We start from the raw sequence: 25,374 nt of genomic DNA, 5'->3' as shown, positions 1-25,374 counted from the left end.
ATCTAAATAGATTCTTAAGCATGAAACTTCTGAATTAGTTCTTTAATCTAATTAGACTGAAAGTAACTAAAGATTCAGTTTTCAGTGCTAAAAAGGACACCAGCACTTCATGGCATAATGTGGTAAAAGAAACATGCAAAATAATGCTATTGAATATCCCTAATCAAATATCTATAGAGGGTGAGGTTCTGTGTGATCATGTACTTAATTACTGCCTCAGAATGTTTTAGTCAATAAGAAGAAATTCTGCCTATGGACATCAGCTTCAGTCCACACCTATGAGTTTCAGCTTCTGTTAGATAACCTGATCAATGGCTATTGGACTTGCTTAGTTGACTCCTTCAATGAGAAAACTGATTACTTACCATACATCTATGGAACCCTGACTGATGCAGTCATGATCAGGATTTTTTTTCTATTATATTTGCATATTTACTTAAGAAACATAATAACCATTTTGACAAATTTAACAACTTGTACTGTAATATATTGATTTTCATCAAAAACTATGTAGATTTTTATATTTTTCTTAATCATTTTCAGACTAAATTATATTACAGTTGGTTTCCTTAAGAATAGGTGTGATTTAACTAAAGTGAAAACATAAATTATGTTAAGAATTTTTGCATTTATGTTCATCAGGGATATTGGTCTGTAGTTTTCTTTTTTTGTTATGTCCTGTCCTGGTTTTGGTATTAGGGTGATACTGGCTTCATAGAATGATTTAGGGAGGGTTCCCTCTTTCTCTGTCTTGTGAAATAGTGTCATTATGATTGGTACCAATTCTTCTTTAAATCTCTGGTAGAATTCAGCTGTGAATCTGTCTTGTCTTGGACTTATTTTGTTGGTAATTTTTAAATTACAATTTTAACCTCTGTTTGTTATTGGTCTGTTCAGGGTTTCTAACTCCTCCTGATTTAAGCTAGGAGGATTGTATATTTCTAGGAATTTATCCATCTCCTCTTGGTTTTCTAGTTTATGTGCATAAAGGTGTTCACAGTAGCCTTTAATTATCATTTGTATTTCTGTGGTGTCAGTTGTAATATCTTCCATTTCATTTCTAATTGAGCTTATTTGGATCTTCTTTTCTTGGTTAATCTTGCTAATGATCTTGCTAATGGTTACCACCTTTTGGTTTTATTTATCTTCTTTATTTTTGTTTGTTTGTTTGTTTCAATTTTATTTAGTTCTGCTCTGATCTTGGTTACTTAATTTCTTCTGCTGGGCTTGCGTTTGGTTTGTTCTTGTTTCTCTAGTTCCTTGTGGTGTGACCTTAGACTGTCTATTTTGTGTTCTTTCAGACTTTTTGATGAAGGCATTTAAGGTTATGAACTTTCCTCTTAACACCATCTTTGCTGTGTCCCAGAGGTTTTGATAGGTTGTGTCACTATTATTGTTCAGTACAAAGAACTTTTAAATTTTCATCTTGATTTCATTGTTGAACCAACGATCATTCAGGAACATGCTGTTTAATTTCCATGTGTTTGTATGGTTTTGAAGGTTCCTTTTGTAGTTGGTTTCCAATTTTCTTCCACTGAGATCTGAGAGAGTACTTGATGTAATTTCAATTTTCTTAAATTTATTGAGACTTGTTTTGTGGCCTATCATATGGTCTATCTTGGAGAATATTCCATGTGCTGGTGCATAGAATGTATATTCTGTGATTGTTGGGTAGAATTTTCTGTAAATATCTATGAAGTCCATTTGTTCTAGGGTATACTTTAAGTCCATTGTTTCTTGTTGACTTTCTGTCTTGATGACCTGTCTAGTGCTGTCAGTGGAGTATTGAAGTCCCCCACTATTATTGTGTTGCTGTCTATCTCATTTCTTATGTCTAGTAGTAATTGTTTTATAAATTTGGGAGTGCCAGTGATAAGTGCATATATATTGAGGATTGTGATATTTTGCTGTTGGACAAGGCCTTTTATCATTATATAATATTCCTCTTTGTCTTTTTAAGCTGCTGTTTCATTATAGGTTGTTTTGTCTGATATAAGAATAGCTATTCCTGCTTGCTTTTGGTGTCCATTTGCATGGAATGTCTTTTTCTATCCTTTTACCTTAAGTTTATGTGAGTCCTTATGTGTTAGGTGAGTCTTTTGAAGGCAGCAGATAGTTGGTTGGTGAATTCTTATCCATTCTTCAATTCTGTATCTTTGAAGTGGAGCATTTAGGCCATTTACATTCAATGTTAGTATTTAGATATGAGGTCCTGTCCCACTCATTGTGCTGTTTGTTGCTTGAATACCTTGGGTTTTTAAAAAATTTGTTTATTGTATTTTGGTTGTAGAGGTCTGTGAGATTCATGCTTTAAAGAGGTTCTGTTGTAATGTGTTTCCAGGATTTGTTTCAAGATGTAGAGCTCCTTTTAGCAGTTCTTGTAGTGCTTGCTTCATAGTGTCAAATTCTCTCAGAATTTGTTTGTCTAAAAAAGACTGCATCTTTTCTTCATTTATGAAGCTTAGTTTCACTGACTACTAAATTCCTGGCTGATAATTGTTTTAAGGAGGCTGAAGGTATGGTTCATATCCCTTCTAGTTTGTGGCATTTCTGCTGAGATACCTGCTGTTAATCTTATAGGTTTTCCTTCATACATTACCTGGTGTCTTTGCCTCATGGGTCTTAAGTTTCTTTCCTTCATCTTGACTTTAGATAACCTGATGACTATGTGCCTGGGTGATTATCTTTTTACAATGAATTTCTCAGGTATTCTTTGACCTTCTTGTATTTGGATATCTAGATCTCTAGAAAGGCTGGGGAAGTTTTCCTCGATTATTTCCCCAAATATGTTTTCCAAGCTTTTAGATTTCTCTTCTTAGGAACATCAATTATTCTTATGTTCAGTCATTTAACATACTCCCAAACTTCTTGGAGGCTTTGTTCATTTTTATTTATTCTTTTTTCTTTGTCTTTGTTGATGTGGGTTATTTTGAAAACTTGTCTTCGAGCTCTGAATTTCTTTCTTTGGCTTGTTCAATTCTATTGCTGAGACTTTCCAGTACATTTTGCATTTCTCTAAGTGTGTCCTTTGTTTCCTGAAGTTGTGATAGTCTTTTGTTTACGCTACCTATTTCACTGAAGATTTCTCCCCTCATATCTTGTACCATTTTTTTTTTTTATTTCCTTAGGTTGGGCTTCACCTTTCTCTGGTGCCTCCTTGATTAGCTGATAATCAACCTTCTGAATTCTTTTACTGGCAATTCAGGGATTACTTCTTGGTCTGGATCCATTGCTGGTGAGCTAGTGTGATTTGGGGATTTGTTAAAGAATCTTGTTTTGTCATATTACCAGAATCATTTTTCTGGTTTCTTCTCATTTTGGGTAGGCTATGTCAGAGGGAAGATCTGGGGCTCAAGGCTGCTGTTCAGATTCTTTTGTCCCACAGGGTGCTACCTTGATGTAGTATGCTCCCCCTTTTCCTAGAGATGTGGCTTCCTGAGAGCTGAACTGTAGTGGTTCCTATTTCTCTTCTGGATCTAGCCACACGGCAGGGCTACCAGGCTCTGGGCTGGTACTCGGAGGGGAGGTTGTGCACAGAGTAATTTGATGTGAACCGTCTTCAGGTCTCTTAGCCATAGATATTAACAACATATCAAAAAGATAATCCACCATGATGAAGTGGGTTTCATACCAGGATGCAGGGATGGTTTAACATATGCAAGTCAATAAATGTGATATGCCACATAAACAGAATTAAAAACAAAAAGCACACGATCATCTCAATATGTGCAGAAAACACGTTTGACAAAATCTAGCATCCATTAATGGTTAGAACCCCCAGCAAAACTGGCATAGAAGGGACATAGCTTAAGGTAATGAAAGCCATCTATGACAAACCCACAGCCAAAATAATACTGAACAGGGAATAGTTGAAAGCATTCCCTCTGAGACCTGAAACAAGACAAGGATGCCTACTCTCACCACTTCTTTTTTTTTTTTTTTTTTTGAGACAGAGTCTCGCTCTGTCACCCAGGCACCAGGCTGGAGTGCAGTGGCGCAGTCTCGGCTCACTGCAAGCCCCACCTTCCGGGTTCATGCCATTCTCCTGCCTCAGCCTCCCGAGTAGCTGGGACTACAGGCGTCCACCACCACGCCCAGCTAATTTTTTGTATTTTTAGTAGAGACGGGGTTTCACCGTGTTCGCCAGGATGGTCTTGATCTCCTGACCTCGTGATCCGCCCGCCTCGGCCTCCCAAAGTGCTGGGATTACAGGCGTGAGCCACCACACCCGGCTTCTCACCACTTCTAATCAACACAGTACTAGAAGTTCTAGCCATTGCAATTAGAGAAGAGAAAAAAATAAAGGGCATCCAAATAGATTAAGAGGAAGTCAAACTGTTGCTGTTTGCTGATGATAGGATTGTGTATCTAGAAAACCCTAAAGACTCCTCCAAAAAGCTCCTAGAACTCATAAATGAATTCAGCAAAGTTTCAGGATACAAAATTAATGTACACAAATCAGTAGCTCTGCTAGACACCAACAGCAACCAACCTGAGAATCAAATCAATAACTCAACCCCTTTTACAATAGCTGCCAAAAAAAAACAAAAAACAAAAAACAAAAAAAAACTTGGGAATATACCTAACCCAGGAGGTGAAAGACCTCTACAAGGAAAACTACTAAATACTGCTGAAAGAAATCATAGATGACATAAACAAATGGAAACACATCCCATGCTCATGGATGGATAGGATCAATATTGTGAAAATGACCATACTCCCAAAAACAATCTACAAATTCAGTGCAATTCCCATCAAAATACTACAATCATTCGTCACAGAACTAGAAACAACAGTCCTAAATTTGTTTTGGAACCAAAAACAACCCACATAGTCAAAGCAAGACTAAGCAAAAAGAACAAATCTGGAGGTATCACATTACCCAACTATGAACTATACTATAAGTACAATATACTATAGTATACATAGTCACCAAAACAGCATGATACTGGTATAAAAATAGACACCTATACCAATAGAACAGAATAGAGAACTCAGAAATAAAGCCAAATAATTAAAGCCAACTGATCTTTGACAAAGCAAACAGAAACATAAAGTGGAGAAAGGACACCCTATTCAACAAATGGTGCTGGGGATAATCGGCAAGCCACAGTAGGAGAGTAAAACTGGACCCTCATCTCTTATACAAAAATCAACTCAAAATGGATTAAGAACTTACATCTAAGACCTGAAACTATAAGAATTCTAGAAGATAATATCCAAAAAATCCTTCTACATATTGGCTTAGGCAAAGACTTCATGACCAAGAGCCTAAAAGCAAATGCAACAAAAACAAAGACATATAGGTGGGACTTAATTAAACTAAAGAGCTTTGCACAGCAAAAGGAACAGCCAGCAGAGTAAATAGACAACCCACAGAGTGGGAGAAAATCTTCACAATCTACACATTTGACAAAGGATTAATATCCAGAATCTACAATGAACTCAGACAAATTAGCAAGAAAAAAAACAATCCCTTCAAAAAGTGGGCTAAGGGCATGAGTAGACAATTCTCAAAAGAAGATATACAAATGACAAAAGAACATATAAAAAATGCTCAACATCACTAATGATCAGCAGAATGCAAATCAAAAACACAATGTGATACCACCTTACTCCTGCAAGAATGGCCACAATCAAAAACAAAAAATAATAGATGTTTGTGTGGTTGTGGTGAAAAGGGAACACTTCTACACTGCTGGTGGGAATGTAAATAGTACAACTGATACAGGAGGTAGAAATTATTTAGGCAGAGAGTGAGGGTAAAAAAGTCCTTAGTGGAATTTCCCTTTTAACAAAAAAGTAGCTCCAGAATCATTTATTTTCTATCAAAGAGCAGTCTGAAAAATCGAGCTGCAAACATAGATAAGCAAGCTGGAAGCTTGCACGGGTGAATGCCAGCAGCTGTGCTAACAGAAAAGAGCTACCTGATGGCCAGGCATGTTCGATATGGAGGCTCCATCTTCCCTTTTCTTTGTCACCACGTGTGCAGTAAAGGAACAGGCAACATTGTGCTTGTCAGGCAGAGAAGCCATCTGCATAATAAAAAATTAGGGTGGGGATGGCCAGCTTTTTGCACACTATGCAAATGGCATGCCTGGTCTGACCAATCTTTTGTGCCCTATGTAAATCAGACACCGCCTCCTCAAGCATTTATAAAACCTGCATTTCACCCTGGAATTGGCAACCCATTTCTCTAGTACTTCTCTCTCTGCAGCAGAGAGAGCTCTTCTCTTTCTTTTGCTTATTAAACTTCTTCTCTGAGCCTCACTCTTTGTGTCTGCATCCCAGTTTTCCATGGTCATGAGACAATGAATCTTGGGTATTTACCCCAGACTATGGAAAACTGTGTGGAGATTCCTTAAAGAACTAAAAGTACAACTATCATTTGATCCAGCAATCCCACCACTGGGTATCTACTCAGAGGAAAAGAAGTCATTACATGTAAAAGATACTTGCACATGTATGTTTATAGCAGCACAATTTGCAATTGCAAAAATATGGAACCAGCCCGAATGCCTATCAATCAATGAGTGGATGAAAAAATTTTGGGATACACACACACACACACACACACACACACACGTACATATACACAATAGAATACTACTCAGTCATAAAAAGGAATGAATTAATGGCATTTGCAGCAACCTGGATGGAACTGGAGACTATTATTTGAAGTGAAGTAACTCAGGAATGGAAAACCAAACATCCTATGTTCTCACTCATAACTGAGAACTAAGCTATGAGGATGCAAAAACATAAGAATTATACAATGTGATTTGGGAACTCCAGGAAAAGGATGGGAGGGAGGTGAGGGACAAAAGACTACAAATTGGGTTCAGTGTATACTACTCGGGTTATGGGAACACCAAAATCTCACAAATCACCACTGAAGAACCTGCTCACGTAACCAAATACCACCTGTTCCCCAAAAGCCTATAGAAATAAAAAATTTTAAAAAATAAATTAAATGTCTGACATGCCAAAAGGACTATGTTTGGCATTGGAGGAAATATTAATTATGTTATTTAGCTTAACAGTGAGTTTCTGTAGTGGTCAATTTAAAATCTAGTGGATGTTCTACTAAAATGGTAAATAAGGTATCTGGCCTCATGATTATAAGTTATTGCCTGATTTCATATGTTGTGGTTATTCTCCCCCTAAAGAGTTTGCTAAAACATAGTTACACACACACACACACATATAGGGACACAGACAAACACACATGCCACACACTTATAAATGAAAGTAATCATGGTTAAAAAGGACATTCTGATCTTCAGGAATTTTACAAATCTGTTATCAGACTATATTATTAGGCCTGGGAATTTCTACATGTCCTAAAGTCTGGAAATCTTCAGGTTGGGCTTTGATGGCTCTTTTAAGCCTTAGGTTAGCAAGTGGGACCTGTCGTAGCTTTTGCCTTTGATTTTTCAGCAGTCTTACATGTTTCTTAAAGTTTGTGTTTCTGGTTTTGCAGTTGGTTTTTTAACTATGAAGCCTGGGGAGTTTGTTTTGAATTTCGACTTTTATAAGTGCTGGGGAAATAGGCTTATGAGCGTGCCAGTTTACCCTGCTTTATGAAGGCTTTGTTACAGGCTTGTGGCAGTTTGTATTTAGGTGAGTGACTTTTATGCAGGCAAGGGGATCTTTTTACATGTGTAGAACTGCAGCAGCAGCCTTAACAACTGCAGGCAGACAATACTGCAATACTGCCCTTAGCAATCTGGCACCACAGAAACAAGGATTCAATTATAGAGAAAAGAGTGGATCAGTTTTATATTGCTGTGTAACATATTTCTACAAGCTTAGTAGCAAAAAAAAAATACAAATTTACTATCTTACAGTTTCCATGGGTCAATAGTCATGGCATAGATTGGCTGGATTTTCTGCTCAGTTCTCATACAGCTGAAATAAAACTGTTAGGAATCAAAGTGTTATCTGGGGCTGCATTCTTATCTTCAACTTGAGGACCTCTTGAAATTCGTTTAATTTGCTGGCAGAATTCATTTTTTTGTAGCTGTAGAACTCATGACAAGTTCCATTTCCTTCTAGGCCAACAGGAGAGCATGTCTGTCATACTTCACCTTATTTTTTAAAATAAATGTTATTGTGTATATTTGAGATTTATAACATTATGTTATGGAATATGTAGAGAAAGTAAGGTGGTTACTATAGTAAAGTGGATTAACCTATCTGTCGTCTCATATAACTACTGTTTTTAAATGACAAGAGAAGTTAAAATCTATTTATTTAACAAAAGTCTCCAATGAAATTGTTTTATTAACTTTAGTCCTCATTTTATATGTTAGATCTGTAGATTTGTTCATCCTGAATACCTGCTATTTTGTATCTTTTAATCTGCATCTCTCTATTTCTTTCCCCATGCCCAGCCTGTGGTAAAAAGTTTCATTTTCTATCTACCTCTGTATCTCCATGTATTTGTGCTCATGTATATATTCCACATATAAGCGAGATTATGTGATATTTTTCTTTCTCTGTCTGGCTTACTTCACTTAGTATAATGTCCTCCAAGTACATTCATGTTGTGGCAAATGACATAATCTCTTTCTTTTTAAAGGCTGTATAATATCCTGTTACACACAGACCCACTCAGAGACACACACATACACACCATTTTTCTTTATTCATCTGTCAATGGGCATTTAGATTGTTTCTATATCCAGGCTATTGTGAATAATACAATGAACATGAAAATGCAGGTAGCTTTACAAGGTAGCGATTTCATCTTCTTTGGATATTTACCTAGAAGACAAGACTGCTGGGTCATATGGTAATTTTATTATTATTATTATTTTTAAAAACCTCTATACTGTTGTTCATAATGGCTGTACCATACTTCATCTTATTTTATTGTATTTACTTGTGTATTTATTTATTTAATTGTAATAAGAACATTTAGCATGAGATCTACCTACGCAATAAATTTTTAAGTGCACAATACAGTATCATTAATTATAAGCGAAATGTTGAACAGTGTATCTCTAGAAATGATTCATCTTGCACATATTAAACTATATACCTGTGAAACAGCAATTCCTCATTTTCCCTTTCCCCAACTCCTGGAAAAAAACACTCTACTCTCTGTTTCTGAGAGTACAACTATTTTAGATACTTCATATGCATGGAACCTTCCAGTATTTGTCCTTCTGTGACTGACTTATTTCACTTAGCATAATGATCTCCAAGTTCATTCATGTTGCATGCTGTTGGGAAAAGTGGATACCCACAATGGAAAGAATGAAATTGAACCTTTTTCTTACACCATACCCCAAAATTAATTCAAAGTCGATTAAAGACTTAAATGTAAATCTTAACTTACATTTATAAATCTATAAATCTCCTGGAAGAAACTATAAATCTCCTGGAAGAAAACTTTGGGAAAAATTTTATGGCATTATGATTGGCAATGATTTAGATATGAACCCCAAAGCACAAGCAATAAAATAAAATTAGACAAGTGGGAATATATCAAACTAAAAAGCTTCTAACAGTAAAGGAAATACTCAGTAGAGTAAAAAGACAGCCTATGCAATGGGTACAATATTGGAAAACCATATATCTGGTAAGGGATTAATATCCAAAATATATAAGAATCTCCTATAACTCAAGAGCAAGAACAAAACAACCAAACAAACAAAAAGCCCACACAAGTAAACTAAAAAATAAACAAAGGGCTTCAATAGACAATTCTCCAAAGACATACAAATTACCAACAGATATATGAAAAAAAGTTCAACATCACTAATTACCAGTACAATTCAAACCATAATGAAATATTACTTTACAACTGTTGAAATGACTATTAGTCAAAATCAAAAGATAACAAGTGTTGGTGAGGATGTGGAGAAATTGGAACCCTTGTATGCTATTCATGGGAATATAAAAATGGTACAGCCACTATTAAAAACACTATGGTGGCTTCTCAAAATATTGTATAAAAGAATTACCATATGCTCCAGCCATCTCACTTCTGGTTATATTGAAGTCAAGATCTTAAAGAGATATTAGTACTCTCTTCTTCATTGAACTATTATTTACTATTGCCAAGATAAAAAATCTAAGTGTCTATTGATAGGTAAATGGATACAGAAAATGTGCCATGAACATACAATAAAATATTATTCATTCTTTTTTTTTTTTTTTTTTTGAGACTGAGTCTTGTTCAGCTCCCAGGCTGGAGTGCAGTGGCGCAATCTTGGCTCACAGCAACACCATCTCTCGGGTTCAGGCTATTCTCCTGTCTCAGCCTCCTGAGTAGCTGGCATTACAGGCACCTGCCATTATGCCTGGCTAATTTTTTTTTTGTATTTTAGTATAGATGGGTTTCACCATGTTGGCTAGGCTGGTCCTGACCTCCTGACCTCAGGTGATCTGCCCGCTTCGGCCTCCCAAAGTGCTGGGATTACAGGCATGAGCCACCGTGGCTGGCCTATTCATTCTTTAAAAAGGAAATTCTAGCACTTCATCTTATTTTAATTATTTACCTGATTAGCTCAGACCCACCTAGGATAATTTTCCTAATTTAAGCCAATTGAATAAAGATTTTAATTACATCTGCAAAATCTTTTCACAGCAACACATATATTAGTGTTTGAATAACTGGGAGAAGGTGTGTAAACCAGGGCCTAGAAATCTGAGGTGGAGGGCATCTTAGAATTCTGCCTACCTCAGGATTTCTTGAAAAGGTTTTTAGACATTAAGATGATTAATTATTCTTCACCTGCTTAAATTGTCTTTCTCAGCCAAATTTACACACTAAGGCTTAGGCTTTTATTCACAAAGATAATTTACTTCCAGATGGCACCAGAGAGCCATTTTAGATTAAAATTTAATTTTAGATTAATAGCCATTGTGACTGGTGTGAGACGGTATCTCATTGTGGTTTTGATTTGCATTTTTTTGATGATTACTGATGATAAGCATTTTTTCATGTTTGCTGGCCACTTTTGTATCTCCTTTTGAGAAGTGTCTGTTCGTGTCCTTTGCCAACTTTTTAATGGGGTTATTTGGTTTTTGTTTGGTGGTTTGTTTAAGTGCCTTTTAGATTCTTAATATTAGACCTCTGTCTAATATTGCACAGATTGCAAATATTTACTGCCATTCTGTAAGGTTGTCTATTTACTTTTGATAAGTTCTTTTGCTGTGCAGAAGCGCTTTAGTTTAATTAAGTCCCACTTGTAAATTTTTGTTTCTGTTGCAATTGTTTTGGGGGACTTAGCCAAAAATTCCTTGCCAAGGTTGATGTTGAGAAGGGTATTTCCTAGGTTTTCTTCTTGGATTTTTATATTTTGAGGTCTTACATTTAAATATTTAATTTGTATATGGTGAAAGGTAGGGGTCCAGTTTCATTATTCTGCATATGGTTAGCTAGTTATCCCAGCACCACTTAATGACTAAGGAGTCCTTTCCCCACTGCTTGTATTTGTCGGCCATGTTGAAGATCAGATGGTTGTGGGTGTGCGACTTTATTTCTGAATTTTTAATTCTGTTCCATTGGTCTATGTGTCTGTTGTACTAGTAAAATGCTGTTTTTGTCACTGTAGCCTTTTAGTACAGTGAGAAGTTGGGTAGACTGATGCCTCTGGCTTTGTTCGTTTTGCTTAGAATTGCTTTGGCTATTCAGGTTCTTTTTTGTTTCCCTATGCATTTTAGAATATTTTTTTTTCTAATTCTGTAAAAAATTACTTTGATAGTTTGAGAGAAATAGTGTTAAATTTGTAAATTGCTTTTGGCAGTATGGTCATTTTAACAATATTGATTCTTCTAATCCATAAGTGTGGAATGATTTTCCATTTATTTGTGTTGTACCTGATTTCTTTCAGCAGTGTTTTGTGGTTCTCATTGCCAGATCTTTCATCTTCTTTGTGAGCTGTGTTCCTTGGTATTTTATTTTCTTTGTGGCTATTTTAAATGGGACTGCATTCTTGATTTGGCTCTCAGCTTGAGCATTATTAGTGTAAAAATGCTACTAATTTTGTACATTTATTCTGTAACCTGAAACTTTGCTTATCAGTTCTTGAAGACTTTTGGTGGTGTCTTTCAGGTTTTCAAGGCACAAAATCATATAATCTGTGAGGAGAGATACTTTAATTCATTTTCCTATGTAGAATCATTTTATCTCTTTTGCTCGCCTGATAACTCTGTCCGCCCTTTCAGTATTATGTTGAATAAAAGTGGTGAGAGTGGGAATTCTTGTCTTCTTCTATCTCTCAAAGGAAGTGCTTCTAGTTTTTGCCCATTCAATATGACATAGTTGTGAGTTTGTCATAGAAGGCTCCTATTAGTTTGAAATATGTTCCTCCAATTTAGTTTCTTATTTTTATCATGAAGGGCTATTGAATTTTATCAAGTTTTTTCTGTGTCAGTTGTAATGATCATGTGGTTTTTGGTTTTAATTCTGTTTATGTGGTGAATCACATTTATTGATTTGTGTATGTTGAACCAACTTTGTATCCCAGTAATGAAGCCTACTTGAACATGGTGAATTAACTTTTTGATATGCTGTTGAATTAGATTTGCTAGTCTTTTCTTGAGGATATTTGCATCTATGTTCATCAGGAATATTGGCCTGTAGTTTTCTTTTTTAATTGTGTCTTTGCCATGTTTTGGTATCAGGGTGATGTGGCTTCATAGAATGAATCAGGGAGGAGTCTCTCCTCTTCGATTGTTTGAAATAGTTTTAGTGGAAATTGTACCAGCTCTTCTTTGTACATAGGTAGAATTCAGCTGTGAATCCATCCAGTTTGAGACTTTAATTGGTAGGTTTTTATTACTGATTCAATTTCAGAACTCAACATTGGTCTGTTCATTGTTTCTGCATTTACATGTTCATCATAGCACTATTTATAATAGCAAAGATATGGAATCAAGCTAGGTGCCCATCAATGGTGGGTTGGATAAAGAAAATGTGGTACATATACACCAGGGAATGCTATGCAGCCATAAAAAAGAATGAAGTCATATCTTTTGTAGCAATATGAGTGCAGCTGGAGGCCATTATTAGTGAATTAATGCAGGAACAGAAAACCAAATACTGCAGGTTCATACATCAAACACTGCATGTTCTCACTTATAAATGTGAGCTAAGCATTATGTACTCATGGACATGAAGATGGCAACAATAGACACCGGAAAACACTAGAGTGGAGAGAGAAAGGAAACAGGGCAAGTGTTGAAAAATGAACTGTACAGATACTAAGCTCTGTATTTGAATGACAAGATTATTCATACCCCAAACATAAAAAAAAAGAAAAAAGAAATGTTAACATTACACTTGTCAATAGATATTCAGTCTTAGATGACATTATGAGGTTGATGTCCACTATTATAGACTGAATATTTGTGTCTTCCTCAAGATCATATGTTGAAATCCTAACCTCCAGTGTTACTAAATTTGGAGAGGGGGGCCGTGGGAGAAACAATTAGGGGTAAATGAGGTCATAAGGATGGGAGTTTGTTACCTAAGGATTAATGACCTTGTGAGAAGAGATACCCAAGAACTCACTTCCTCTCTCTGTTCAAATGAACCAAGAAAAGGCTCATGTGAGGACACAGAAAGAAGGGACTCAGCAAGAAGATGGCCATGTACAAGCTAGAGAAAGAGCCCTTGCCAGAAACCAAATCAGCTAAACCTTGATCTTGAACTTCTAGCCTCCAGGGATCTGAGAAAATAAATTTCTGTTGTTTAATCAAAAAGAAAAAAGTCATATTCATTAAACTAATATGGAAATATGAAATGATGTACTATGTATGTTGCAAAACAGAATTTTATTTATCATGCTAAGCAATTTAGAGAAAAATATTACACCTTCATTCATTTAAAAAACTAATAATAAAGATAAAAATTGTATCTTTTTAGAAAAAAAAGAAAATGTGGTACATATAGGTCATGGAATACTATGCAGCCAGAAAAAATGAAGTAATGTTCTTTGCAGCAACATGGACGCAGATAGAGGTTATTATTCTCAGTGAATTAATGCAGGAACAGGAAACCAAATGCTGCATGTTCTCACTTTTAAGTGGGAGATAAACGTTGAACACACAGGGACATAAACATGGCAACAATAGACACTGTAGACTATTAGAAAGGGGAGGGAAGGAGATAGGCATTGCTTAAAAGCCTACCTACTGGGTACTATGTATACTACCTTGGTTATAGGATCCATACCCCAAACCTCAGCATTACACAAAATACCCATGTAACAAACCCGCACCTTTACCCCTTGTACACTATGTATCTTTTTTTTCCTTTTTGTTTTTGAGACAGGTTCTCACTCTGTCACACAGGCTGGAACACTGTGGCGTAATCATAGCTCACTGCAATCTCAAACTCCTGGGCTCAAGTGATCCTCCCACCTCAGCCTCCTGAGTAGCTGGGACTACAGGCACACACCACTGTGCCGGGCTAATTTTTTAATTTTTTGTAGAGATGAGGGTCTTACTTTGTTGTCCAGGCTGGTCTCTAACTCCTGGGCCCAAAGTGATACTCTTGCCTCAGCCTCCCAAAGTACTAGGATTACAGGTGTGAGCCACTCTGCCTGGCTACACCATATCTAAAATTAAAGTTGAAAATGTTTAAAAAACAACAAAATAGTTCACGCCAGGTATAAAGGGCTAAATAGGCTTCCTCAAAGTCAACTTCAACTCACCCTCTCAAATTGTATCTGGAATTGTTAATTAGAAATTTCTGAATGTAGCTTTACATATCCGAGCCTTAATGGGTCACTTCACTCACAAAGGAGGAGTAGGTATTATTAGTAAAAAACAGAAGGAAAGGAATAATCCATCTTTTGCAGGTGTGATAATGAAAAAACCACAATGACATCATTTTAAGTCCCAAAGCTTAGACACTGGTAGGTCTGATACAAACAAAATGGCAGGGTAGCCAGAAGCTTACCAGAGACAATCAGAGAAAAAGACAGAAAATAAAAGCCCTTCTATGATGTGGACAATTCTAGAGGAGGCCTGTGCCTGTGTAATAGGCTTACCCAGACAGAAACATGAAATCTACATGTGGGGATATATTTAAAAACATCTCCCAAGACTCACACAAATCAACATGTCTGAAGCTTCACTGGCAAATGGGCGTAAACACAACCTCTGACTGAACATTGACAGAATAATGAGCTACTCTGACCCAGAGGTGTCTCCTAACCAGTATTCTAAATAGCATCATAGTCATTCCTGGCATTCTCAAAAAACATGTGCTTGCCCAAGACTGCACACTCTCAGGAGTGGCCAGAGAGAGACCCTCTAGGCTATTGTTCCTGGTTGAATATGCAGAGACATGTAAAATCCCTGAACTGTGCTAGCAATTTCCAAACCACAAACACACATTAATAGTAAAGAGTAAAAATCTAACTGGCTATAGAGACTTACATATAACATTTGACAAATTAGTGGCTATACTGACCAGGGTGGCCAGGCTTAAAGAAAAAACAAGGGGGAATATGTGAGCAATGACATCAGAATCTTTTCCCTGTAAGGGAAACATACAGCATAGAACTATTTCAGTCAAGCAACTAAGCAAATTTTTAAAAGACCAGATAAGAAATACAACTCCAGGAATTATCAGTATCCAGGGTTGGTAAAATAAATTATCTGAAATGTTCAGTTTTCAACAATATAATGCGACATACCAAGAAATAGGAAAGTGTGACTTATAAATAAGGAAAAAATTGGCTATAGAATATGTCTTTAAAGTGTCCCTGATAGTGGGCTTAGTAGACAAAAACTTCAAAGCAGCAATTACAAATACTTTCAAAGAACAGAAAGAAATCAAGCTTAAATAACTAAAGGAAGGTATGATGACAATATTTTATCAAGTATAGAATACCGATAAGGAGATAGATATTATTAAAAAATAACCAAATTAAAATTCTATAGTTTAAAAGTAAAATAACTAAAATGAAAAATTCATTAGCAGAGTAGAAATGAGCTACCAGAAGAAAAGAATAGTGAATTTGGAGACAGATCAATAGAGATCAGGCAATCTGAAACAGAGAGAATAAAGAATAAATAAAAATTAACAGAGTCTCAGAGAAATGTAGGACACCATTAAATACACCAACGTACATTTCATGGGACTAGCAATGGAGAAGAAAGCAAGGGACAAAATAAATAAGCAAGGAAATAAAAGTTGAAGATTTATTAAATTTGATGAAATATCTTCACGTACACAGCCAAGAACCTCAGCAAACTCCAAGCACAATAAGTACAAAGAGAAAAACACCCAGACATATCACAGTCAAAATGCTAAAAGACAAAGAGAAAATCTTGAAAGGTGCAAGAGTAAAAGGAATCATTACATCAAGCTGGCAGCTTATCAGAAAGAAGGGCCCAGAAGGTAGTGGGATGACATATTCAAAAAGCTAAAAGTAAAAACAGTGAAAAATAAATTTATATCTAGCAAGACTATCTTTCAAAAATGAGGGTAAGATAAGACATTCCCAGGGAAACAAAAATTGAGAGAATTTGTTGCCAGTAAACTGCCTTAAAATAAATAGTAAAGGAACTTCTTCAGGTTGAAAGCAAGTGACAATAGACAGTAATTCAAAGCTACAAGAAAAACAAAGAATGCCCATAAAGGTAATTATGTAGCTAATTGAAAAATATAGCATAATTGCATGCTCTTGTCTTTTCTTCTTTTGACTGATTCAAAAAGCAATTGCATAATACAACAATTTGGCATGTAACACAAAGAAATGTCATGTATTTGACAATCAACGTTCAAAGGAACTGGGTGAAAACAAAGTTATATTGGAGTAAGGAAATGATACCAAGTGTTATCTTACACCACTAGACGGAATAAAAAGAAACAGAAAGGGTAAATAAAAATGTTAATATAACAACTCTATACATATATATTTGCTTCTATTTCTTTAGTTCTTTAAAAAATTAAGATAATATAAAGTAATAATTATAACAATGTATTGTTCAGTTTGTAAGCTTTATAGAAGTAGTATGTATGACAGTAATAGCACAAAATATAGGGAGGGAATGTAGCTATATAGGAATAAAGTTTCTATATTTTATGGATATAAAATCAGTATAAATCTAAATTAGACTTTCATAAGTTAAGACATACATTGTAAGTCCTAGAAGAACCACTAATAAATATTTCAAAATATAATTTAAAATTTACTAAAAATTAAACTGCTACATTAAACATAAGCTGCTTAGTATAAAAAAACAGTAGAAAAAGAAAAAAGACATGTGACACATAGAAAACAAAAGGCAAAATGGCAAATATATCAATAATATTAAATGCATGTGGGTTATACAATCTCACCAAAACCCAAGAATTTTTAAATTGTATTTTAAAGACTGTGATCCAATAATTCTTTGTCTGGAAGAGACATAGTTTGAAAGTAATAGGATGGAAGAAGATCTATCACACAACTATAAATGAAAGGAAAGCAGGAGTAGCTATTTGATGCTTTTAAAAATATCAAAAAAACTGACAAAATTTTCGCTGAACTAACCAAGAATAAAAAACAAAGATAAGTCTGAAATTACTAAAATCAAGAATGAAAAAGGAATGTTACTATTATTGTATTGAAATAAAAAGATTATAAGGGAATGCTATTACAAACAACTATAAACCAACAAGATGAGTTGCATGAAACGAATTAATTTCTTGGAAGACACAAAGTACTGACTCTTACTCTAGAATAAATAGAAATTCCAGATAGGTCTATAATAAGAAAAAGATTGAATTGATCATTTTAAAACTTCCTGAAAGAAAAGCCAAGTACCATATGTTTTCCCTGGTGAAATCTATCAAACATTCAAAGAAAAACTACTATAAATACTTCACAAATTCTTTTAACTAATAGAAGAGCTGGAAACAGTTTCCAACTCATCCTATGAGGGCAATATTACCCTGATACTAAAACTAGAAGAAAAAAACTACAACCCAATATCGCTAATGAATATATTTGCAAAATTACTCATCAAAATACTAACAAACCAAATCCAATAACATATTAAAAGGATTATACAACATGAACAAGTAGGATTTATCCTAGGAACACAGGTTGATTTAACATCCAAAATTAATTAATGTAATAAGCCATTTTGACAGAATAAAAGACAAAATATTATACAGTCATTTCGAAAACATTTGATGTACTACAACTACATTTCATGATAAAACACTCATTTTTACCTAGTAAAGACCATCTACAAAAAATCCACAGTTAACCTCATACTTAATAGCGGAAGAATGAATATTTTCACCCTAAGGTCAAGAACCAGACACAGATGTTCAACCTCATCACCTTGATTTAACATTGTATTGGAGTTTCCAGCCCAGGCATCTAGGCAAGAAGAGGGAATAAAAGACATCTAAATTGGAAAGAAGGAAGTAAAACTACCTCTATTTGCAGATCATGTTATTTTGTATACAGAAAATTGTAAGGATTACACTAAAAACCTGTGAAGGCTGAAAAATAAAAGATCGATTTCTAAAAATCAATTATTTCTATAGGTTAACAATGAAAATTATGCATTTGAAACTAAGAAAACATTTCCAACCATAATGACATAAAAAAAGAACAAAATATTTAAGTATAACAAAAAGGTGTATAAGATTTGTGCCCTAGAAAATACAGAACATTGCTTAAAGATATTTAAAAAAACCTTAAATAAATAGAAAGACGTCTCATGTTTATGGATTGAAAGATTAATAATGTTTAGATGGCCAATACTTCCTAAATTGGTGGAAATGTTCAATGCAATCCCTGTCAAAATTCTTGCTGGCTTTTTAGAAGAAATTGACAAATTGAAGTTAAAATTCATGAGGAAATGCAAGAGACCCAGAATAGTCAAACGATTTTGGCTCATACTTCCTGATTTCAACCCTTACTGCAAAGCTACAGTAATCAAGACAGTGTGGTACTGGCATAATTACAAACATATGGTCAATTTATTTTTGACAAATGTACCAAGAAAATTAAATAGTGAAAAAATAGTCATTTCAACAAACACTGCTGGGGAAACTGAATGACCACATTCAAAGGAATAAAGTTGGAACCTTACCTCAAATCATATGCAAAACAAAAAACAAATAAAAACAAAGAAACAAACAAACAAAAACATAAAAACTCAGAATGGATCATAGACTTAAATATAAGGGATTAAGCTATAAATTCCTGGGAAAAAATTTAGGAGTAAATCCTAATGATCATTGGTTAGGAAACTTTCTTAGATACTACACTGAAAACATAAGCAGGAAAAAAAACAAAATAAACTATATTATTTTAAAACTTTTGTGCTTCAAATTATATCCTCAAGGGAAAAAAACCACAGAATGAGAGAACATATGTCTGATAAATAACTTGTATCCAGATATTTAAATGAATTTTAACATTCAATAAAGAAGACAGTAACTCAATGTTAAAATGGTCATAGGATTTGAATAGGTATTTTCGCTGAGAAGATATACATGTGACCAATAAGCATATGAAAAGTTGTTCTACATCATTAGTGAAAATCAAATCAAAACCACAATAAGATGCTATTAACCCTTACTGGATGGCTATAATAAAAAAGATGACAACAGCAACTTTAGCAAAGATATGGAGAAATTGGAATGCTTATATGCTGCTGGTGGGAATGTAAGATGGTGCAATCACTATGAAAAACAGTCTGGCAGTTTCTCAAAAGTTAAACATAGTGTTATCATATGACCCACAATTCCATTCCAATGTATATATGCAAATGAAATGAAAATATATATCCATACAAAACCTTGTTTATGATTATTCATAACAATACTATTCATAGTGGCCCAAGAGTGGAAATAACCCAAATGTCTATCAACTGATGAATGTGTGTCAATACAATCTGGCATATCCATACAAGGGAATATTATTTGGCAATAAAAAGAAATGAAGTATTAATTCATGCTATGGCACAATTGCTCTTAAAAACATTAGGCTAAGTTAAAGAATCTAATCACAAAAGAACATATTTGTATTAAATGGCCAGAATAATGAAATATATTAGTAAGTTGTTTAGGGTTGGTATAGAATAGGGATTGACTGCTAATGGGAACAAGGTTTTTTTTTTTTTTTTAGGAGGTTGAAATGTTCTAAAATTTAATTGTGCTGATGGCCGCACAGCAGTGAGTAGACTGAAAAATATTAGATGGTATACTCTAAATGAATAAGTTGTATGGCACGTGAATTATTTTCAGTAAAGCTGTTTGAAAACAAAAACAACAAAAACAAATGATTCACAATATCTGGGACTTTCAAAAGCTGAGGAGCATATGACAAAAGCTGGTACAAATTAGGCTTCTGGGGTCACAAGTTACAGAAAAAGAAAAAAAAAAAAACAGAACAAGTTTACCTTAGAAATATGCTGAAGGTGATTCTCCAGTTCAAATAAATGAGAGGACTAGGGGAATTCTTTCCTGTGCCACAGATTTCAAAAATTTCTAAGCTTACCCTTATTAAATGACTGAATTAAAGCATAGGACTAAAATGCTTTCTCACAAGGAAGTGTGAAAGCACAGAGCTCAAAAAATAAATGGAATTAAGAGGGATTAAATTAAATTTAGAGGTGAGATAGGGAGGGAGTAAAACAGCATATGGTGACTGGAGCTGCTACCAGTGTAAATTTCTAGACTTTGCAAGAAGGCGGCAGTAGCTCAAATGGCAGCATGAAAAGACAGTTTGAGTAGGTGGCTTCCCCCTAAAATGATAGGTGCTTATGGAAAAATATTAACCCCTTAATGAGAACTTTCACTCAATTGTGTTTCACACAAGTGTTTAACTGTGCACTGCAACTGACAGCCTGACAGCTCACTATGACTAAAATAAAGATTTTCCCCATTTCCTCTTCCTTCAGATGCTATTGAGTTTCTGCTATGGTCTATGGCAGAGGTTAACTCTGGCTGGACATTAAAATACCCTGGGCCAAGATGTCCCTAAATAGGTGAATGGATAAATAAACTGTGGTTCATCCAGACACTGGAATATTATTCAGTAATAAGAAGAAATGGGCCGGGCACGATGGCTCACGCCTGTAATCCCAGCACTTTGGGAGGCCTAGGTGGGCGGATCACAAGGTCAGGAGATCGAGACCATCCTGGCTAACATTGTGAAACCCCGTCTCTACTAAAAATACAAAAAATTAGCCGGGCATGGTGGCAGGCACCTGTAGTCCCAGCTACTCGGGAGGCTGAGGCAGGAGAATGGCGTGAACCCGGGAGGCGGAGCTTGCAGTGAGCTGAGATCGCGCCATTGCACTCCAGCCTGGGCAACAGAGCGAGACTCCGTCTCAAAAAAAAAAAAAAAAAAAAAAAAAAAGAAGAAATGAGCTTTCAAGCCATGAAAAGACATGAAGACACCTGAGATACATACTGCTAAGTGAAAGAAGCCAACCTGAAAAGGCTACATACAGAATGATTTCAACTAGGTAATTCATCTGGAAAAGGCAAAACTGTGAAGACAGAACAAAAGAAAACGTCAGTAGTTGCCAGCCAGGGGTTCCAGTGGAGGGAAAAAAGAATGAATTGTTGGAGCATAGGGGAATTTAAGGCCAGTGAAACTATTTTGTATCGTAGGTAATGGTGGATATATGTCATATATTTGTTAAGCCCCATAGAATGTACAACACAGAGTGAATGTGTCACCTATAGACTTCAGTTAATAATTATTCATCAAAATTGTGTCATCAATGTAGCAAAGGTACCACACTGGTGCAATATGGGAACTCCCTGTACTTTCCACTCAACTGCCTGTAAACTTAGAACTGCCTTTTTTAAGGCTACTAAAAAATAATTTAAAAAACCTTGAGAGATTTAAAAATTACATCTTTACAAATTCCTCATTCAAAGATGCTGATTTAACTGTTATTGGGTAAGATACTAGTATTTTTTAAGAGTATATAAGACAATTATAGTACACATTTAGGAATGAGAACTACTGGTTAATGACAATACTAAGTATGTTATTGTAACAAAAGTTTATGAAGAAATGTCTAGGTATTGGGGTTTGGCTGGTTATCTAAATTAGTCGGAAATGGTCCAGGGCTATGAAACTATGATATATTTTATTAATTATTTGATTTTTTATGGCATGAATTTTTTTTTTTTTATGAGATGGAGTCTCACTCTGTCACCCAGGCTGGAGTGCAGTGGCATAATCTCAGCTCACTGCAACCTCTGCCTCCCAGGTTCAAATGATTTTCCTGCCTCAGTCTTCTGACTAGCTGGGATTACAGGCACACGCCCCCATGCCCAGCTAATTTTCTAATTTTTAGTAGAGACAAGATTTCCCCATGTTGGCCAGGCTAGTCTTAAACTCCTAATCTCAGGTGATCCACCTGCCTCAGCCTCCCAAAGCGCTGGGATTACAGGCATGAGCCTCTGTACCCCGCCAGAAATCTTTGATTTCTTTTTTTAATGAGATACATGAGAGACTGTGGCTAAATTCAACTTTATTAGTGCTATGGCATTCATAGCTTTTATAACAGGTGAAACATACTATAGCTTCAAGTATCGAGACTTCTTGCAGAGATGAAATGGAATAAGAAATTGAGAAGAACTTTAAATTCTTTAGGCTTCAAATTATTTTACTTAAATAAAATATTTATATCTTAAATGTAAAATTTCTTTGAACATTTTTAAATCTTTCCATGAAATTCATAATGGAAGGTGATTAATATCAAATATGGAGTATATTTTTGCTGTTGTTTTATCATTGGTATATCATAAAGTTATTTAATCTTATTGCAGAAAACTTGATGAGATATGATGAAATACAGGTTGACATAATTTTAGCTGGGAAATAGTAAAGGGTATATAATTTGGACTGAGAAAACCTTAGAGTTAGTTTTTTTTGTTGTTGTTGTTGTTGTTGTTGTTTTTTTTGATGGGCTGTGAAGCTTTTTGTGGGATATTCCTTATGAGTTAGAGGATCACAGATAATCCAGGGAGAAGTCATTGGTATTTTGATTGGAGCCTCTTGGGTTTGGAAGCAAACTAGTCCTGACAAAAATGCTAACATGCTTACCTGAGAGGGACAATCATAACCCAAGATGACCTTACATAAGATGTTCAAATCCAATAGGTAAGAGTGCAAAAGGCTTGAAAGATTGGTGATGGCTACTTCTTTCTCTAGTAAGTCTTCCCTAGAGAGGATATTCTCATGACAGCCTGCACAATGGAAACACTTGGGAAGTTTTCCAAAGTCCTGATGTCCAGGTGACAAGTAGAGTAGTTACATAAGAATATCTTGGAGGAGACCTAGTGTCAAAAAGAGAGGCAGCACTTATTATTTGATGATTTGGAAGAACACACTGCATATGTATAGTTACCTATTTCTTTCTTCTCTCACTTTGAAATTGGCCTGACTGCAGAGAGATGCATTATCTTTGCCTTTATACTGTGATTTTTACTGGGCTTGTGACTGGGTAGGTAAATCTGACAAATCTGGGGTGAATTATTAGCAGTATGCCCTTCTCCAACTTAGCTTTTATCCCCAATTAAAGCTGACAGCTTGATCTCTGTCATACTTCCAAATATATCTCTCAATTTGTTCCAAAATAAGGACCTAATTTACTAGCCCATTATGTCTGTGAAGCACTTATGAACCAGAGAAATTTCAAGGAACCCAGTTGCTGGAAATACATCTGGCTTCTAATAAGGTTCTATTCTCCTGTTCTCTCTCAGTCTTTCTCTGGGGCTGGAGGCTGCATGTTCAGCTTTATTCTCTTTTTCTCCAGATACGTCTGTCTTTAAGTTCCTTGATGACTCATGGTGAATCTAGGTTTCTATGACACTAGTTCTAACAGCAGTTGAACAATACCTTATAATTCCAAGAACCAATGCCAGCAAGTTGTGTCCCTGAATCTCAAAATATAAATTTCCAAGAGAGAAAATAAGATTATCTTATCTTGAAATATATGCTCATTTCTCTTCTCATCAACTGTGCTAGCTGGAAAGTCACAAGTTGCACAGAAGGCTGCCCACTCCTTCATCAGTCTGGGTCTGAGGATGCTTCCCAGAAAGGTGTTGGCTGGAAGGGTATCCCACAATATAGCTACTGAATCACCAGCTCTGTTCTGTTTTTATATTTATTCCAAGTCTCCTATGTAACTTTCAAAAAGTTCTTGAAAACTTTTATCCCTTAATTGTAAAAATTACCAAAACTGCCATTGTAAGAATGAGACAATTAGATGCACAATTTAGAGAACTTTAGAAAAAGTTGAATTTATGATATTTTTAGGTAGTTCAAATGTATTTCTCAAACTGCAGGTTAAATAAGAGTTATTGTTTAAACTTCAGAAGTTGTTACTCTTAGTTAAGGATAAAATGATTATTGGAGATTATCTTACCTGGGGAAACAGAATGATCACAATCATTTTACTTCTAATGTTTCTTTTTTAGGCTTTAATTATACCTCTACAACATTTTTAAAAAGAACTTCTTCAAAGTGTTTAAACCCTATTATTGAATGTTTAATTTTACTTAAAAATAGTCTCAACTGAATTTTACCTCACTAGTGAACTATCTAAAAATTGATTTTTGCTTTTCAAGAAAAGTGTTGAAATGTAGCTTGTTAAGGAAATACTGTTTCATTTTTAAAAATATGTTCTCTTGTACTTTCGTTGTTTAGATTCCTTTCATTTAGTTTTACTTTAATGTTGTAGGATTTGAAATTTCCTAGGGAGACGAAAGCGTCCATTTTGATTTTCCCTGCTATTAACCAATTATTCATTGGAGGCAGCACTATTTTTAAGTTGCAGTAGCATTAGTCAGAGTTTTTAGAAGACCTGTATTTGATTCCATCTTTCTAACTAATGAATTGTATGACCTTGGGCTGGTGACAATATTTCTGAACTTCAGTTTTCTCATCTTTGAAAGAACAGAGTTATAATATATTTTCTTTAATTCCTCTTCTAGCTCTGATGTATTATTCCATGAATGGCTCCAAAGAGCAGAATTCTTGGCTCATGGTTATTATGGTAAACTATTACAAGTCCATAGAATTACATTTATAGATTTCTATGAAACATCATCAGAGGTTCACCGCTTGTGCCCCAAGAACTTAACAGAGGATCCTAAAAGGTGCCGATATTTCTTGATTTGTTCATGTACATTAGCATTTTCTCCTGATCCAAATAGGCAATCAGTTTTCCTGAGGAATGAAGGTGTCATGATGGCAAGGTAGGGAGTGATGTGGACCAAGAAACAGAGAATATGTGATTTAAAACTTATGTAATAGTAAGGTCTTTTCTGAGGAACCTGAAAAGTTTTACAAAATTTAGGAAATCTTTATGCATGAGGTTCATTCCATGTTTTATTTATTGGTCTTATTATCACTTATACTTGCT

General features: G+C 35.1%; 1 long non-coding RNA gene across 1 annotated transcript in view; it reads right to left on the bottom strand.

Annotated features, from left to right (window-relative positions):
- LOC130540675 (uncharacterized) overlaps positions 1–23,812 on the bottom strand; it is a 42,223-nt gene extending 18,411 nt beyond the window's left edge. The window contains exons 1-2 of the long non-coding RNA XR_008954665.1: positions 23,376–23,812; positions 23,052–23,284 (exon numbers count right to left, since the gene is read on the bottom strand). This is a non-coding gene — a long non-coding RNA (uncharacterized LOC130540675). The remainder of the gene's footprint in view (positions 1–23,051; positions 23,285–23,375) is intronic.
- Between the last annotated feature and the right edge of the window lie 1,562 nt (positions 23,813–25,374).

Source organism: Pan paniscus, chromosome 10 (assembly GCF_029289425.2).
Source record: "Pan paniscus chromosome 10, NHGRI_mPanPan1-v2.0_pri, whole genome shotgun sequence".
Classification (NCBI taxonomy): Eukaryota; Metazoa; Chordata; class Mammalia; order Primates; family Hominidae; genus Pan; species Pan paniscus.
Note: the sequence above shows the minus strand (reverse complement) of the source record. Positions and strands in the feature narration are given on the sequence as shown.